Source organism: Budorcas taxicolor, chromosome 1, assembly GCF_023091745.1.
Source record: "Budorcas taxicolor isolate Tak-1 chromosome 1, Takin1.1, whole genome shotgun sequence".
NCBI lineage: Eukaryota > Metazoa > Chordata > Mammalia > Artiodactyla > Bovidae > Budorcas > Budorcas taxicolor.
This window is the reverse complement of record NC_068910.1, coordinates 101014661-101031605: the sequence shown is the minus strand read 5'-3', so window position 1 is coordinate 101031605 and position 16945 is coordinate 101014661. Positions and strand designations below refer to the sequence as shown.

Below are 16945 nucleotides of genomic sequence, written 5' to 3'. Positions count from 1 at the left end.
AAGTAAGGGTAATGCACACAAGCATTCCTTTAATATTAAATGCAACTAACTTGAATAATTTCTTGAAAATTAATCTCTCAGAATTTTATTAGTACCCCTTAATCATCATGGCTTAATGACATGCTGGCACAGTTTACTGTGGTTGATTTTCTAACAGCTCACTCCTCTGTTTTTCATCCTACTCATATCCCAAGCCAATCTTTTGAAAAACTCAAATGCATGATACAGAAAAAAAGGAAACTATACTGTATCTCTCTTCCTCTATCCTAGCAGCAGTTTGCTTCATTAAGCATTGCTCCTTTCCCCAAAATTTCTCTAATACACAATAACCTGAATTCTAACCTTAAGCTTAAATTTTACAGTTACTTCAAAATTTTGTGCCATTACATTGAATATTTAAGATCAACTGTTTTCAATATATACTCACTTCAGAGTGCCTTTGTGTACACCTCTCTCTTCTAGTATTGAGTGAGAAGTAAACAGAGATTTCCTAAATGAAGGGAAAAGGCAGAAAAATCTATCTAAATTTCCCAATTCTGCTGGGTCAAGCCTTTGTGATGACAAAAAATTGAGTTGAAGTGAACTCTCAAAGCATTTGGCACTTGATAATGAATTATACTACTTTGCTTCAAAAATATTAATCTATAAAATCTCTTGATTGACTTGTCCGTTAATACTTTTACTGTGTAAGAGAAAAGGCATTTTGTTACCTAAAATCATTTGGCATTCTTACCTCATCCAACAGTGACAACTTCCTATATTAGATTCTATAGATGGTATAGTAAGGATTTTTCCCAAGCAAGTACCTCCTCAGTTCAGTTCAGCTGCTCAGTCGTATCCAGCTCATTGCAACCTCATGAACCGCAGCACGCCAGGCCTCTGTGTCCATCATCAGCTCCCAGAGCCCACCCAATCTCATGTCCATTCAGTTGGTGCTGCCATCCAACCATCTCATCCTCTGTCGTCCCCTTCTCCTCCTGCCCTCAATCTTTCCCATAATCAGGGTCTTTTCAAATGAGTCAGCTCTTCACATCAGGTGGCCAAAGTATTGGAGTTTCAGCTTCAGCATCAGTCCTTCCAATGAACACCCGGGACTGATCTTTAAGATGCACTGGCTGGATCTCCTTGCAGTCCAAGGGACTCTCAAGAGTCTTCTCCAACACCATAGTTTAAAAGCATTAATTCTTTGGTGCTTAGCTTTCTTGATAGTCCAACTCTCACATCCATACATGACCACTGGAAAAACCACAGTCTTGACTAGACAAACATTTGTTGGCAAAGTAATGTCTCTGCTTTTTAACATGCTGTCTAGGTTGGTCAAAACTTTCCTTCCAATGAGTAAGCTTCCTTTAATTTCATGGCTGCAATCACCATCTGCAGTGATTTTGGAGCCCAGAAAAATAAAGTCAGCCACTGTTTCCCCATCTATTTGCCATGAAGTGATGGGACCAGATGCCATGATCTTAGTTTTCTGAATGTCGAGCTTTAAGCCAACTTTTTCACTCTCCTCTTTCACTTTCACCAAGAAACTCCTTAGTTCCTCTTCACTTTCTGCTATAAGGGTGGTGTCATCTGCATATCTGAGGTTATTGATATTTCTCCCGGCAATCTTGATTCCAGCTTGTGCTTCCTCCAGCCCAGCATTTCTCATGATGTACTCTGCATATAAGTTAAATAAGCAGGTGACAGTATACAGCCTTGACGTACTCCTTTTCCTATTTGGAACCAGTCTGTTGTTCCATGTCCAGTTCTAACTGTTGCTTCCTGACCTGCATATAGGTTTCTCAAGAGGCAGGTCAGGTGGTCTGGTGTTCCCATCTCTTTCAGAATTTTCCACAGTTTATTGTGATCTACACAGTCAAGGCTTTGGCATAGTCAATAAAGCAGGAGTAGATGCTTTTCTGGAACTCTCTTGCTTTTCCGACAACCCAGCAGATGTCAGCAATTTGATCTCTGGTTCCTCTGCCTTTTCTAAAACCAGCTTGAACATCTGGAAGTTCATGGTTCACGTATTGCTGAAGCCTGGCTTGGAGAATTTTGAGCATTACTTTACTAGCGTGTGAGATGAGTGCAATTGTGCAGTAATTTGAGCATTCTTTGGCATTGCCTTTCTTTGGGATTGGAATGAAAACTGACCTTTTCCAGTCCTGTGGCCACTGCTGAGTTTTCCAAATTTACTGACATATTGAGCGCAACACTTTCACAGCCTCAACTGGAATTCCATCACCTCCACTAGCTTTGTTTGTTGTGATGCTTCCTAAGGCCCACTTGACTTCACATTCCATGATGTCTGGCTCTAGGTGAGTGATCACCCCATTGAGGTTATCTGGGTAATGAAGATCTTTTTTGTATAGTTCTTCTGTGTAGTCTTGTCACGTCTTTTTAATATCTTCAGCTTCTCTCAGGTCCATACCATTTCTGTCCTTTACTGAGCACATGTTTGCGTGAAATGTCCCCTTGGTATCTCTAATTTGCTTGAAGAGATTTCTAGTCTTTCCCATTCTGTTGTTCTCCTCTATTTCTTTGCACTGATCACTGAGGAAGGCTTCTTATCTCCCCTTGCTATTCTTTGGAACTCTGTATTCAAATGGGTATATCTTTCCTTTTCTCCTTTGCTTTTTGCTTCTCTTCTTTTCTCAGCTATTTGTAAGGCCTCCTCAGACAACCATTTTGTGTTATTGCATTTCTTTTTCTTGGGGATGGTCTTGATCCCTGTCTCCTGTACAATGTCATGAACATCCGTCCATAGTTCATCAGGCACTCTATCTATCAGATCTAGTCCCTTAAATCTATTTCTCACTTCCACTGTATAGTCATAAGGGATTTGATTTAGGTCATACCTGAATGATCTAGTGGGTTTCCCCACTTTCTTCAATTCAGTCTGAATTTGGCAATAAGGAGCTCATGATCTGTGCCACTGTCAGCTCCTGGTCTTGTTTATGCTGACTGTATAGAGCTTCTTATAAGAATACAATCAATCTGATTTCGGTGTTGCCCATCTGGTGATCTCCTTGTGCAGAGTCTTCTCTTGTGTTTTTGGAAGAGAGTGTTTGCTATGACTAGTGTGTTCTCTTGGCAGAACTCTAATAGCCTTTACCCTACTTCATTCTGTGCTCCAAGGCCTAATTTGCCTGTTACTCCAGGTGCTTCTTGACTTCCTACTTTTGCATCCCAGTCCCCTATAATGAAAAGCACATCTTTTGGGGGTGCTAGTTCTAAAAGGTCTTGTAGAACCATAGAACCATTCAACTTCAGCTTCTTCAACATTACTGGTCGGGGCATAGACTTGGATTACCATGGTATTGAATGGTTTGCCTTGGAAACGAACAGAGATCATTGTGTCGTTTTTGAGATTGCATCCAAGTACTGCATTTTGGACTCTTTTGTTGACTATAATGGCTACTCCATTTCTTCAAAGAGATTCCTGTCCACAGTAGTAGATATAACGGTCATCTGAGTTACCCATTTCCTTCCATTTTAGTTCACTGATTCCTAGAATGTCGACATTCACTCTTGCCATCTCCTGTTTGACCACTTCCAATTTGCCTTGATTCATGGACCTAACATTCCAGGTTCCTATGCAATATTGGTCTTTACGGCATCGGATATTGCTTCTGTCACCAGAGTCATCCACAACTGGGTGTTGTTTTTGCTTTGGCTCCATCCCTTCATTCTTTCTGGAGTTTATTTCTCCACTGATCTCCAGTAGCATATTGGGCACCTACCAACCTGGGGAGTTCATCTTTCAGTGTCCTACCTTTTTGCCTTTTCATACTGTTCATGGGGTTCTCAATGCAAGAATACTGAAGTGGTTTGCCATTCCCTTCTCCAGTGGACCACATTCTATACCTCCTAGAGGGAAAGAACAATGTTTTCCCCTCCTTTTGTTTCCACCTAAGCTCCTAACATAATCTGATGTCTATAGTAGAAATCTAATCATATTTAGAATTAGTAAACAAACAAATAATTATTTAATCATTTTATCAAATGTTGGTCTTTTATAGCTCTGAATCATATATGATCTGCTAATATGCCATGTGATTTTTACCTAGTTTCTTAATTTTTCTGGGATTTTCATTACTTATATGTCAAATGAAGCATGTAATTTTCTCCAAGGTCTTTTCCAGATTTAGGATGCTATGATGATTCTGCAAGTGAAAATAATAATAATTTATTACATTAACAATTATAAGTAGTAACAAATATAAATTTTTATACCACATGCCAAATATTTAGGATTTACTATGAATTTTTCTAGAGAAATACTTGAAGGAGAAATCTACTGAGAGTCTATAAAAATATGAACTAGACCATACAAATGTTACTGAGTACACAGAACACCAAAGTTATATTTGTGTATCTGAGCAACTGGGTATATCATATGCTGACAGATTAGTTAAAAAGAAGAACAAAACTAGAAGAACGCAAACTAATCCCATTAATCTAATGGATGCAGGTAAAATAGGTAAACATAATAGGTGTTGTCACTAAACTTGCTGGCACAAAGTCATTTTTAAAATATTAGGACTTTAAAACCTTATCTCTGTCCATGGGAAAAGTGAAGCTAGACTGTTGAACTACACTTCATTTGTCCTGTAACTGTTTCTGGAAACTATTGTTTGGTAAATGCCCTAGAGATGAAAAAATTCCTACAACAATGATAAGTAGTAAGGGAAGAAAAAAAAAATCAAAGACGAATTAAATTACATAATTAATTAAAATAGCATTAGAAATGCATTAAAACTAAGTTACAATCAATCAGAAGTTCATTAGAGATTTTAAACATTTTTAGCCTGTCTTTTGAAACCTTTCTCGCAGTAGGCACTGGTGACCTATGAATCATTAAATTCAGTTCTATCTTCTTGACCTCGCTTTCAGTTCAGTCAGTCAGTTCAGTCACTCAGTCGTGTCCGACTGAATCGCAGCATGCCAGGCCTCCCTGTCCATCACCAACTCCCAGAGTTCACTCAGACTCACGTCCATCAAGTCGGTGATGCCATCCAGCCATCTCATCCTCGGTCATCCCCTTCTCCTCCTGCCCCCAATCCCTCCCAGCATCAGAGTCTTTTCCAATGAGTCAACTCGTTGCATGAGGTGGCCAAAGTACTGGAGTTTCAGCTTTAGCATCAGTCCTTCCAAAGAACACCCAGGGCTGATCTCCTTCAGAATGGACTGGTTGGATCTCCTTGCAGTCCAAGGGACTCTCAAGAGTCTTCTCCAACACCACAGGTCAAAAGCATCAGTTCTATGGCACTCAGCTTTCTTCACAGTTCAACTCTCACATCCATACATGACTACTGGAAAATCATAGCCTTGACAAGACAGACCTTTGTTGTCAAAGTAATGTCTCTGCTTTTAAATATGCTATCTAGGTTGGTTATAACTTTCCTTCCAAAGAGTAAGCATCTTTTAATTTCATGGCTGCAGTCACCATCTGCAGTGATTTTTGGAGCCCAAACAAATAAAGTCTGACACTGTTTCTACTGTTTCTCCATCTATTTGCCATGAAGTGATGGGACCAGATGCCATGATCTTCATTTTCTGAATGTTAAGCTTTAAGCCAACCTTTTCACTCTCCTTTTTCACTTTCATCAAGAGGCTTTTTAGTTCCTCTTCACTTTCTGCCATAAGGGTGATGTCATCTGCATATCTGAGGCTATTGATATTTCTCCCAGCAATCTTGGTTCCAGCTTGTGCTTCCTCCAGCCCACCATTTCTCATGAGGTACTCTGCATATAAGTTAAATAAGCAGGTGACAATATACAGCCTTGACGTACTCCTTTTCCTATTTGGAACCAGTCTGTTGTTCCATGTCCAGTTCTAACTGTTGCTTCCTGACCTGCATATAGGTTTCTCAAGAGGCAGGTCAGGTGGTCTGGTATTCCCATCTCTTTCAGAATTTTCCACAGTTTATTGTGATCCACACAGTCAAAGGCTTTGGCATAGTCAATAAAGCAGAAATTAGCATCATGTTATGACCACCTAATTAGTCCCTTTCTTAGCACTGCTTATGTACCTCTTTATGGTTCTCTTTCAGCATCCTAAAAACAGTCATTCCAGAAGATTCTATCCCACCAATATTTTCTTGTTTACTTTAGATTCTGTGTCTTTTAGTATCATATTGACTAGATACATGGTTCTCAGCTGTCTTTTTCGTATCTCTATAAGGAATAGATAAAATTCAGTGTGTTTAGAACTGAACTTTCTTTTCAAAATCAGCACATCCTCCTGATATTTCTGTTAATGACATTGCAGTTATCTGCGAATCTTACATGTTATCTGCACACTTGATACTCATTCAGACTCTGACTATTTTCATTCTTATCTCAGTGCTCTTTCTCACACCCGTCTTTTCTTCCCCACTTCCAGTGCCAGCCTCCTAGTTACAAGTACCTCTCCTTCATCTCTTGCCTGGAATGTTGAAGTGATTTCTTAAGTCTGCTTCATGTATCAGAGTGATCATTTTTACAACACAAGTCTTGATTTATTCCATACAATTTTAGTATTTCTAAAAGAACACACCAAATCTTTTAATGTCCTGCTGAAAAAGCCCTCTCTCTATATATATCTTTCCACTGTATGTGAACAAAATCGAAAACTCTAATGGTCAAATCTTTTCCTGAGCTTCGTAAATAATATTTCCTCCTGTTTTCTACCTGTCTCCACATTCAAGTGGAACTGAACCACCCTCAGTTCTCTTCATTTGCACCTAATTTCAAAGCAGAAACTCATGGTGTTACCTCTGGTGCCCTATTCACCTCCATCCCAGCCTTTTATCCTTTTGCTTCTTCAGACAGCTTGTTACTTTCCTTGATTCCCTCCAGTCAAACTTGATATACCCACCCACCCCAATTCTTATAGTCCTTAAAAAAACACATATTTTTAAACTATTTCAAATATATAAAAAGATATATAGAAGAATGGGGTTTCCCAGGTAGCTCAGTTATATAGAATCTGCCTGCCAGTGCAAGAGATGTGGACTCGAACTCTGGGTTGGGAAGATCCCCTAGAGAAGGAAATGGCAACCTACGCCAGTATTCTTGCCTAAAAAATTCCATGAATAGAGGAGCCTGCTGGTCTATAGTCCATGGGGTCACAGAGTCAGGCATGACTAAGCTACTGAATAATTTAACGCATATAGAGAAGAATATAACTGACGAAGAACTGAAAACATTGAGGATATCACTTAACCCTTTCCAAAATGAATTCTTCTCCCTCTCTCTGAGGTAACCATGATCATAATTTTGGTATTTTTCATTCATGGGCATACTTTATCATTTGTATCTATATATGTAAAAATATATGCACATATATAACAATATTTTTATATATAACTGTATATTTATAATTATATATTCTTGAATAATATGCAATTGTTTTTCATTTTTCAAATTGTATTAAAGTGATGTGATTTTTATACATCTTAACCTATGATTTAGGGGGATTTGGTGGGATGGAGGTGATCCACATTTAGCCTAACTGATACATGTAATCCTAACTCATGTATTTTTATTAATATAGAGTATTCAATCATCATAATGTACAATTTTTTTATTCACTCTCCGTGTTGATAGACATTCATAGTTCTCTGCATTTTTTTAGTATTACAAGTTCTTAAAACAATTTCCTTGTGCATATATTTGAGAAGTTTTTTTATGAGTTTATATGCCTATAAGTTAAATTATTGAGTTGTAGGGTTTGTTCCAGTATTCACCCCCAGCGTTGTTCTCATTGTTCCACATTCTCACCAAAACTTGGTATTTTCAGATCTTTTTTTTTTGTCAGTCAGAGAGATGCACCTTCTTTCTTACTGTGGTTTTGACTCTCCAGATTATTCATTAACTTGAAAAAGTTTACTAGTCACTTATCATTTCCTAAAAATTGCCTATTCATCAATTTCACCAATTTTTCAATTAAATTTCTTTTCTGTACATATATTTTAAGATCTTGTACTGCTAGCCTTTATCACTCTTATAATTTCAAATATCTTTACTCAACTCTAGCTTATCTTTGTAGTTTTTATATTTTCATTCAGTTCAGTCACTCAGTCATGTCCAACTCTTTGTGATCCCATGGACTACAGCATGCCAGGCTTCCCTGTCCATCACCAACTCCTGGAGCTTGCTCAGACTCATGTCCATCGAGTCAGTGATGCCATCCAACCATCTCATCCTTTGTCATCCCTTTCTCCTCCTGCCTTCAATCTTTCCCAGCATCAAAGTCTTTTCCAATGAGTCAGCTCTTTGCATCAGGTAGCCAAAGTGTTGGTGCTTCAGCTTTGGCATCAATCCTTCCAATGAATATTCAGGATTGATTTCCTTTAGGATTGACTGGTTTGATACCCTTGCAGTCCAAGGGGCTCTCAAGAGTGTTCTCCAGCACCACAGATCAAAAAAATATTATAGCTAATATGATTGAGTGTCCAATAATGCCTCACACAAATTAAATAATTGTATGTATTTGTAGTCGATTTAACAATCTTCCCTCTTGTGGTTTGTGGTAATATGTCTTGTGTAAGAAATATTTCTTTATCTATAGTTAAATGTGTTCTCCCTTATTTTCTTCCAAGAAACTAAATTTTTTGCTTTTCTCATTTGATTTGCTAACTGCATGGAAGGACTTCTATAGGAAATGGAATGGTCATTTGTTTTCATATGGCTCATCAGTAATACTAATATATAAAAAAATTTGGTCTGTCTTTTTCTTTTAACTGGCAATTTAATCCATTTACATTTATTATGGCTACTGATATATTTTGACTTATTGATGATATTTAATTTTGTGTTTTTCTAATTGTCCAGAATTTTTTATCCATTAAGAAGGGAAAACTTCCTTCAACCCTGTGGTAATATAAAAGTGAAAAATGCAAATATCACTTCTAAATTATATTTTCACCTATATCCTCCAGGCTGGGTTAATAGTTTCTAGGAGTAAAAGTGTTCACATATATAATGGGCACTGAAATCATTATGGTGCTCCTCAAAGCTCCAGTGCTGTCAATCCAGGAAGATTTTGCCATCCCAGGACAACTATTTTTTTATCGGAGAAGGTGATGGCACCCCACTCCAGTACTCTTGCCTGGAAAATCTCATGGACCAAGGAGCCTGGTGGGCTGCAGTCCATGGGGTCGCGGAGGGTCAGACACGACTGAGCGACTTCAATTTCAGTTTTCACTTTCATGCATTGGAGAAGGAAATGGCAACCCACTCCAGTGTTCTTGCCTGGAGAGTCCCAGAGACGGGGGGAGCCTGGCAGGCTGCCATCTACGGGGTCGCACAGAGTCGGGCACAACTGAAGCAACTTAGCAGCAGCAGCAGAAAATACAGATATCAGAATAATTGAGTTTTTCTATATGAATAGAAGTACTTAAAACTCTAATTTACACAGTAAAACTCACATGCTCACAGTGAATTTCATACTTACACCTAGTCCAAAGCTCAGTTCAGGTGGACTGGTTGTATAAAATTTCTGTGTGTCTATATTTGGAAATGTAAAGGGATGCATGAAAACATGGTATAGAAGCTGCCTTGCTGCCCATCTCTTATTTAAACACCTCAAACTGTAACATAATTTACCCTCTATGGCTCTTAGTATTTATGTCATTAGATATCATAGACAGAGTTAACATGGGTCAGAAGTGTGTCAGAGGTTTCCAAAATGCATCCCTAGATAGACATCAGTCTTATCAGTAAACTAAGAAACCCAAATTTCTTGGGATGGGGTGGCTCTGAGTGAGGCAGCAATCTGTGTTATAACAAATCCTCCAGATAGTCTAAATGTCTTAGTGAATGAGATGGGTTTGAATTACAAAGGAGCAGATTCCACTCAACATAAAATTTTTATTAAAAAAAATAGGCTAATTCTAGTAATATTCTTTAAATAATTTCATTATGAAAATTTCTAAACAAATTCAAAAGTAGGCAGCATAATAATCCCCATTTACCACTCACCCTGCTAAAACAACCATAATTTTTTTCAGTCATTAATATATTATGTTTAATCTTGTTAAATGTAACAATGGTGTAATTGTTCTGTTGGCAAATTCCTCCTCCACTAAAAAAAATTACAGTAGTTCCCCCCTTATTCTTGGCATCAGTTTCTGAGGTCCAGTTACCCATGTTCAACTGTGACCCAAAAATATTAAATAGAAAGTTCCAGAAATAAACAACTCCTAAGTTTTAGGTTGTGTGCCCTTCTGAACAGCATGATGAAATCTGCAGCCATCCCTCTCTGATGGTCATGTTGTCTGTCACAATATATCAATGCTTGCATTAAAGTAACTTTATTTTACCTGATAATAGCCCCAAAGCTTAAGAGTAATTATGTTGGCAATTCGGATATGCCAAAGAGGAGCTATGAATTGTTTCCTTTACATGGAAAATGTTCCCTACTTAGTAAGGAAAGAAAAAAAATTGAATGCAGAGGTTGCTGAGATCTACAGGAAGAATAAATTTTCATAGATAGCATGAAGTTGTGAAAATGGAAAAAGAAATTTGTGTTAGTTTTGCTGATGCATGTCAAACTGCGAGCCATAGTGTGTGATAATGCCTCATCCATCTTAACCAAGCACTTAAATTTACACAGTAAGATATTTAGAATGAGAGATAAAGACCACCTTCACATAATTTTAATTACAGTATATTGTTTTACTTATTCGATTAGCTACTGTTGTTACTTACTTACTGTCCCTAATTTATAAATTAACTTTATCATAGATATTTATGTATTAAGAAAAAAAAATAGGATTTGCTACTGTCCACTGGGGGTTAGAGAAAGGGAGAGAGTTCCAGAAAAACATCTATTTCTGTTTTATTGACTATGCCAAAGCCTTTGACTGTGTGGATCACAATAAACTGTGGAAAATTCTGAGAGAGATGGGAATACCAGACCACCTGACCTGCCTCTTGAGAAACCTATATGCAGGTCAGGAAGCAACAGTTAGAACTGGACATGGAACAACAGACTGGTTCCAAATAGGAAAAGGAGTACGTCAAGGCTGTATATTGTCACTCTGCTTATTTAACTTCTATGCAGAGTACATTATAAGAAATGCTAGGCTGGAGGAAGCACAAGCTGGAATCAAGATTGCCGGGAGAAATATCAATAACCTCAGATATGACACATGACATATATGCAGATGACACTACCCTTATGGCAGAAAGTGAAGAGGAGCTAAAAAGCCTCTTGATGAAAGTGAAAGAGGAGAGTGAAAAAGTTGGCTTAAAGTTCAACATTCAGAAAACTAAGATCATGGCATCTGGTCCCATCACTTCATGGGAAATAGATGAGGAAACAGTAGAAACAGTGTCAGACTTTATTTTGGGGGGCTCCAAAACCACTGCAGATGGTGACTGCAGCCATGAAATTAAAAGACACTTACTCCTTGGAAGAAAAGTTATGACCAACCTAGATAGCATATTCAAAAGCAGAGACATTACTTTGCCAACAAAGGTCCATCTAGTCAAAGCTATGGTTTTTCCAGTGGTCATGTATGGATGTGAGAGTTGGACTGTGAAGAAAGCTGAGTGCCGAAGAATTGATGCTTTTGAACTGTGGTGTTGGAGACGACTCTTGAGAGTCCCTTGGACTGCAAGGAGATCCAACCAGTCCATTCTAAAGGAGATCAGCCGTGGGATTTCTTTGGAAGGACTGATGCTGAAGCTGAAACTCCAATACTTTGGCCACCTCATGGGAAGAGTTGACTCATTGGAAAAGACCCTGATGCTGGGAGGAATTGGGGGCAGGAGGAGAAGGGGACAACAGAGAATGAGATGGCTGGATGGCATCATCGACTCGATGGACATGAGTTTGGGTGAACTCTAGGAGTTGGTGATGGACAGGGAGGCCTGGCATGCTGCAGTTCATGGGGTCACAAAGAGTCAGACACGACTGAGCGACTGAACTGAACTGAACTAGGGGTTAGTGGAATGAATCCCCTGTCGATAAAGGAGGACTACTATACTTGCTGAAGTATTTAAGGAAGGGTGAAATAATAAATCTGGGATCTACTTTATAAAAGAGAAAGAACTTTTAACAACTATAATTGCAGGCACATTAAATGAGCTATCTAGGGATACAGTGATTTCCATCTTACCTAATATGGTCTAAGAAATTTGGGTGCTGTAGAAAGAATGTCTGCATTACTTTTTAGAGAGGAATAGATAATCTCTACGATCTCTTCAGACTCTAAACCATATAATTATATGATGAAATGCATTATTTTTATTAAATGTGATTTTAATTAAAGATATTTAAACTTCCAAGAATAATTTCTCATTGAAATCACAAGTAATATAAAAACATAAATAATTATCTATTCATATATAAATGACAGACCTGAGTAATGTCATTAACTAAAAGTCTGCTTATATATCATAATTATGATATTAGAAATACAGTTTGCAAATTATTCAACCAAACCCTTACATATAATCACTATAATCACCATGGAGGATTTTGCATAAATAATCTTCTCCCAATACCAGAGGCACTATATAATATATCTGCATGGCAGACCATTGAAGAATATATCCCGCATTCATGAAACACAGTACAATTTAGTTGTCAAATATAAAATAAATGTAATTGAAGAACTGAGAGTATTCACAAATGTCAGCTTTATGATTCGAGGACATGGCCCCCTGTGAAGAATGTAGAACAGAGACTGCATTTACCATGAAGCACAGAAGACATCTAGATCTGAGATGATGGTTGGACTTTACTTCTCTTTCTAATGTCAATTGATTAGGAATGGTGCCTGGAAAAACGCACTGAAGAATGTGTGACCCTCTGAGCTCAGTGGGGAAAAAAATGGGAAGGTTGATGATTGGTGTCCACTACAGGTTGGGAATACAGGAGGATGGATGAGTTTGGAATCAAGTATTTGCCAATCCTGTAGTAGACCATTAAACATTGACTCGCCACAAATCTTTTTCCTCCCACCTCTACCACTTTGACTAGCTATAAAATCTCTCACTAATATTTAAATTGTTACCCTTTTTTTCAGAATACATCCTATTCCAGCAGAGTAATAGTTATTTTGAGTGGGCAGAATCCTTTTTTTTTTTTCTTAAATCTTGAGAGTGCATAAAACAGGGTGGCATTCCAGACTTCTTTTCAGCAGATACCCTTTATCTATCAGCAGTATAACAGAAAACATTAATTTGGAAAAGAGAAACCAGAATGATGTGGATAATCATAGTACCTCCCCCACCCAAAAAAAAAAAAAAATTGCTGATTCAATGTTCCTCCTTCTGTCTGGGTCCCATGATGTCCCTAGACTCTTCCTGAATAGGGATTAAAATTTTCCCTTGTTGTAGCATCACTGCAGCTGTTAACTCCCACTGCTGGCATCTGCCCCAGTACCCGCTCTAGTCCTTGCACATTTTGTGATTTTGATGACTACTTTTTATTTTCATTCTTATTCTTTTACTGTTAATTGTAGTTATAATCATTTTAATTTTTTCTTGTTAATGTCAGTTAAAATCTCTGAACTTTGAAGTAGTTGATTTACAGTATCATGTAGTTTCAGCTATTACACCAAAGAGATTCAGTTATATTATATTTGGTTTTCAGATTATTTTCCATTTTAGGTTATGTCAAGATATTGAATATGTGTTGTAAATCTTTCTTGGTTATCTGTTTTATACATATATATTGTTCTTATTATTACCATACTCCTAATTTATCCTGCGCCGCCTTCCCCTTTGGTAGCCATAAATTTATCTTCTATGAGTCTTTTTCTGTTTTGCTTTTACAATCTATGTACTAGCTTATTTAAATGATCTTCAATCATTTTTAAAAAATTTATTGGAGTATAGTTGATTTAAAATGTTGTTTCAATTCTTTTATGTATTTGCCTGTCCTATTGTGATTTTTCCCTTTCCTGTAGATTTTTGCTCCTTTTCTATTTAGAGATCTTTAATATGTCTTTTAGCATAGATTTAGTATTGATGAATTCTTTCAGTTTAGCTCATCTGAGAAATTATCTCTTTCTGTTCTAAATTATAGTCTTACCGGGTAGAGTATCCTAGGTTGCAGAGTCTTCCTTTTCAGAACTTTGAATATGCCATGCTACTCTCTTCCGGCCTGCAGAGTTTCTGCAGAGAAATCTGCCCATAGCCTTATGCAGGTTCCCTTGTAAATAATTCTTTATTTCTCCTGCTGCCATTAGAATCTTCTTTTTGTTTCACTTTTGTCATTTTAATTATGTAAGTTTGGTGTGGGGCTGTTTGGTGTCACCTTGTTTGGGGCCCTCTGTGCTTCCTGTACCTCAATATGTTTCCTTCTTTAGGTTGGGAAGTTTTCAGCCATAATTTCTTCAAATACATTTTCAATCCTCTTTTCTTTCTCTTCTCCTGATACCCATATTTTGGATAGATTTGCAAGCTTTGTAATAACCCATGAATCACATATGTTGCTTTCCTTCTCTTGTTTCATTTGTCTCCTGTCTGATATTTTGATTGGTTGATTTCCGTTATTCTGTCTTCTGGATCACTTATTCATTCCTCTGTGTCATTTAGTGGGCTATTCATTGTTTCTAAATTGGTTTTTATCTTGGCAGTTCAATTTTCTAATTTTCATCAGTTCATCTTCATAGTTTCTATTTCCTTGTCACAATGATCTGCACTTCTAATCAGTAATCTTTATTAATTTCTTTAACATTTTAATTTTTTTCTCATCAGTGGGAGCTTTTATTTAAAAAAAAAAAAAAAGAAGTCTATTTTTTCATTTGAATGTTTCCAAATAATTAAGCTTGTCCTGAGCAGCCTGCATGGGAGCTGCCCAGAGGGACTGAGAAGGGAAGCATTTAGTCACTGTCATCCAGCAGTAAATTCTTTATGGGGTTGGGTTTTGAGTTCTTCGTGCTGCTCTTGGTCAATCCATGGCTGTGATTGTGGTCCAGAAGCCATCCAGGGAGAGCAAGGGCTGGGCCATCCTTAGCTCTTACCCAGATGGAACAATTTCCGCAGAAACGCTGGTCCTTCCCAGTAACCCCTCAGCATCAAATTCCAGTACAGGAACGGCATCATGTCAGCCTTCATGAGGTACATGGAAAGTCTCTTGGCTCTGGTCCAAAGGGAAGGTTTCCAGGGGCTCAGCGTTGTAGTTAAACTCCGTGAGAATCACACGGTTGTGGCCAGTCACCAGTGGGCACGACGTGTAGTCATCATACTTCTTCACTGGTCTTTGATTCTTCATAATCAGAGAAATTGTTCTGTCAAGTATTCCTGACTGGGCAGCTATGGCGGCAGCGGTCTTTGATGTCGGCAGGTTGGTACAGTCCCCAGTCCCAAACACATTTGGGTACCATTTGTGCTGCAGAGTGTCTCTGTCCACGTCCACCCAGCTGGCAGCATCAGCCACAGGACTCGTCTAGAGGACATCTGGTGGGCCCATGGGTGGTGTAATGTGAAGCATTTCATATGAAATCACTTGGGTCTCTCCAGGTTTGTCCAGATTCTCAAAAATAGCCTCTTGCTTGTCAGCTCGGACTTCAGTGAGATTTTGCTTGTAGTTAACGGTGAGGGCCCTCTCCTGAATAATCTTCTGTAGGGCATCTTCATACTTCTTGACCCCAAAAATGTCTCTAAGAGAAGTGTTGAAAATGATATTGGCCTTGGGTCACTTTCCAGTCTTCCTGAAATAGGCTTCTGAGAAGTACATGATCTTCTGCAGGGCCCCAGCGCACTTCACTGGAGTGTTAGGGAAGGTAAAGATGGTATTGTCCTGCAGAGCTTTCCATGTCTTCTCCACCGTCGTCACTGAGTAATTGGACCCTATTTTGGGATGGGCAAAACCTTCAGGGAGGCCTTTGATCTTCTCATATTCCAGCTGGATTCCAAGAGCAATGATAAGCTATTTGTAGGAGATCTTCTTGTCATCATCTGTGTGGATGCAGTTCTTTTCTGGATTCAGATCAACCGCCCTAGCTTTGATCCACTCCACACCAGATGGAATCACCTTTGCTGTGGGACGGCCAGATGAGGATAATGGTTTGGCACCAGCACCCACCAGGGTCCAGATGGGCTGGTAGCAATGTGTCTCGCTGGCCTCAACGATGGCCACATTCTCTGCGCCCACTTTCCTCTTCATGCAGGCGGCCATGCTAATCCCACCACTGCCCCCACCCAGCACCAGCACCTCATAGTGGCTCTTCGCTGCAAGGCTGGCCTCTGTGTGCAGTTGCAGGGGGCTGGCCTGCTGAGAGCCCAGCCTGAGGAAGCAGGCAAAGAGCCGGGCACAGGAGCAGGACATTACAGAGGCCAGCAATGTCATCTTCCGGCCAGATCAGGCTGCACTCTGGGCCTCTAGCTTCCCTATCAAGCTTACACAGAGCTGTGAAGTCCTGAAGTTCTCTCTTTAACATTTTTATTACCTTGATTTTGAACTTGGAGTGTAGCTGACTGGTGAGGTCTGTTTCATTATTTGCTCTTTCAAGGGATTTCACTTGTTCTTTCAATTGGCCGTAGCTCTTCTGCCTTTTCATTCTATTTAAATTTCTCTGTCTTTATGAATTTAGAAGAAACTGTTATTTATTTTGGTCTTGAAGGAGTGTTTTTATGTGGGAGCACCTCTGTATTGTTGTGTGTCTAATATGTTTGATATAGGGGCTGATTTTGGCATGGATGTCAGCCATCTCTTTCCTCGGAATATGCTGGACATTGTCCCCTTGATGGGTGAGTAGTGTTGCAGTGTTTAGAACCCAAGCTGGATGTGAGTCCAGGTTTCATCTTTGCTCCAAGCTGTTACCGCCCTGTCCAGGGCAGAGTCTGCTTCCCAGTTGTTGGGGTAGAAGCCCTGTGGGTAGATTGGATTAAACTTGCCCTTGAGTGCATGCCCTGCCCGAAAGAAGGTGATTGGTGAAGCAAGTATGACCCGTGATGTCACAGCAGACCTAGGCACCACCTGTAGAGGCACTGGCAGTTCCACCCAGAAGCAGCAT

General features: G+C 38.9%; 1 pseudogene; it reads right to left on the bottom strand.

Moving 5' to 3' along the window:
* Nucleotides 1-14939: 14939 nt before the first annotated feature.
* Nucleotides 14940-16278, bottom strand: LOC128057463 (sulfide:quinone oxidoreductase, mitochondrial-like; annotated as a pseudogene).
* Between the last annotated feature and the right edge of the window lie 667 nt (nucleotides 16279-16945).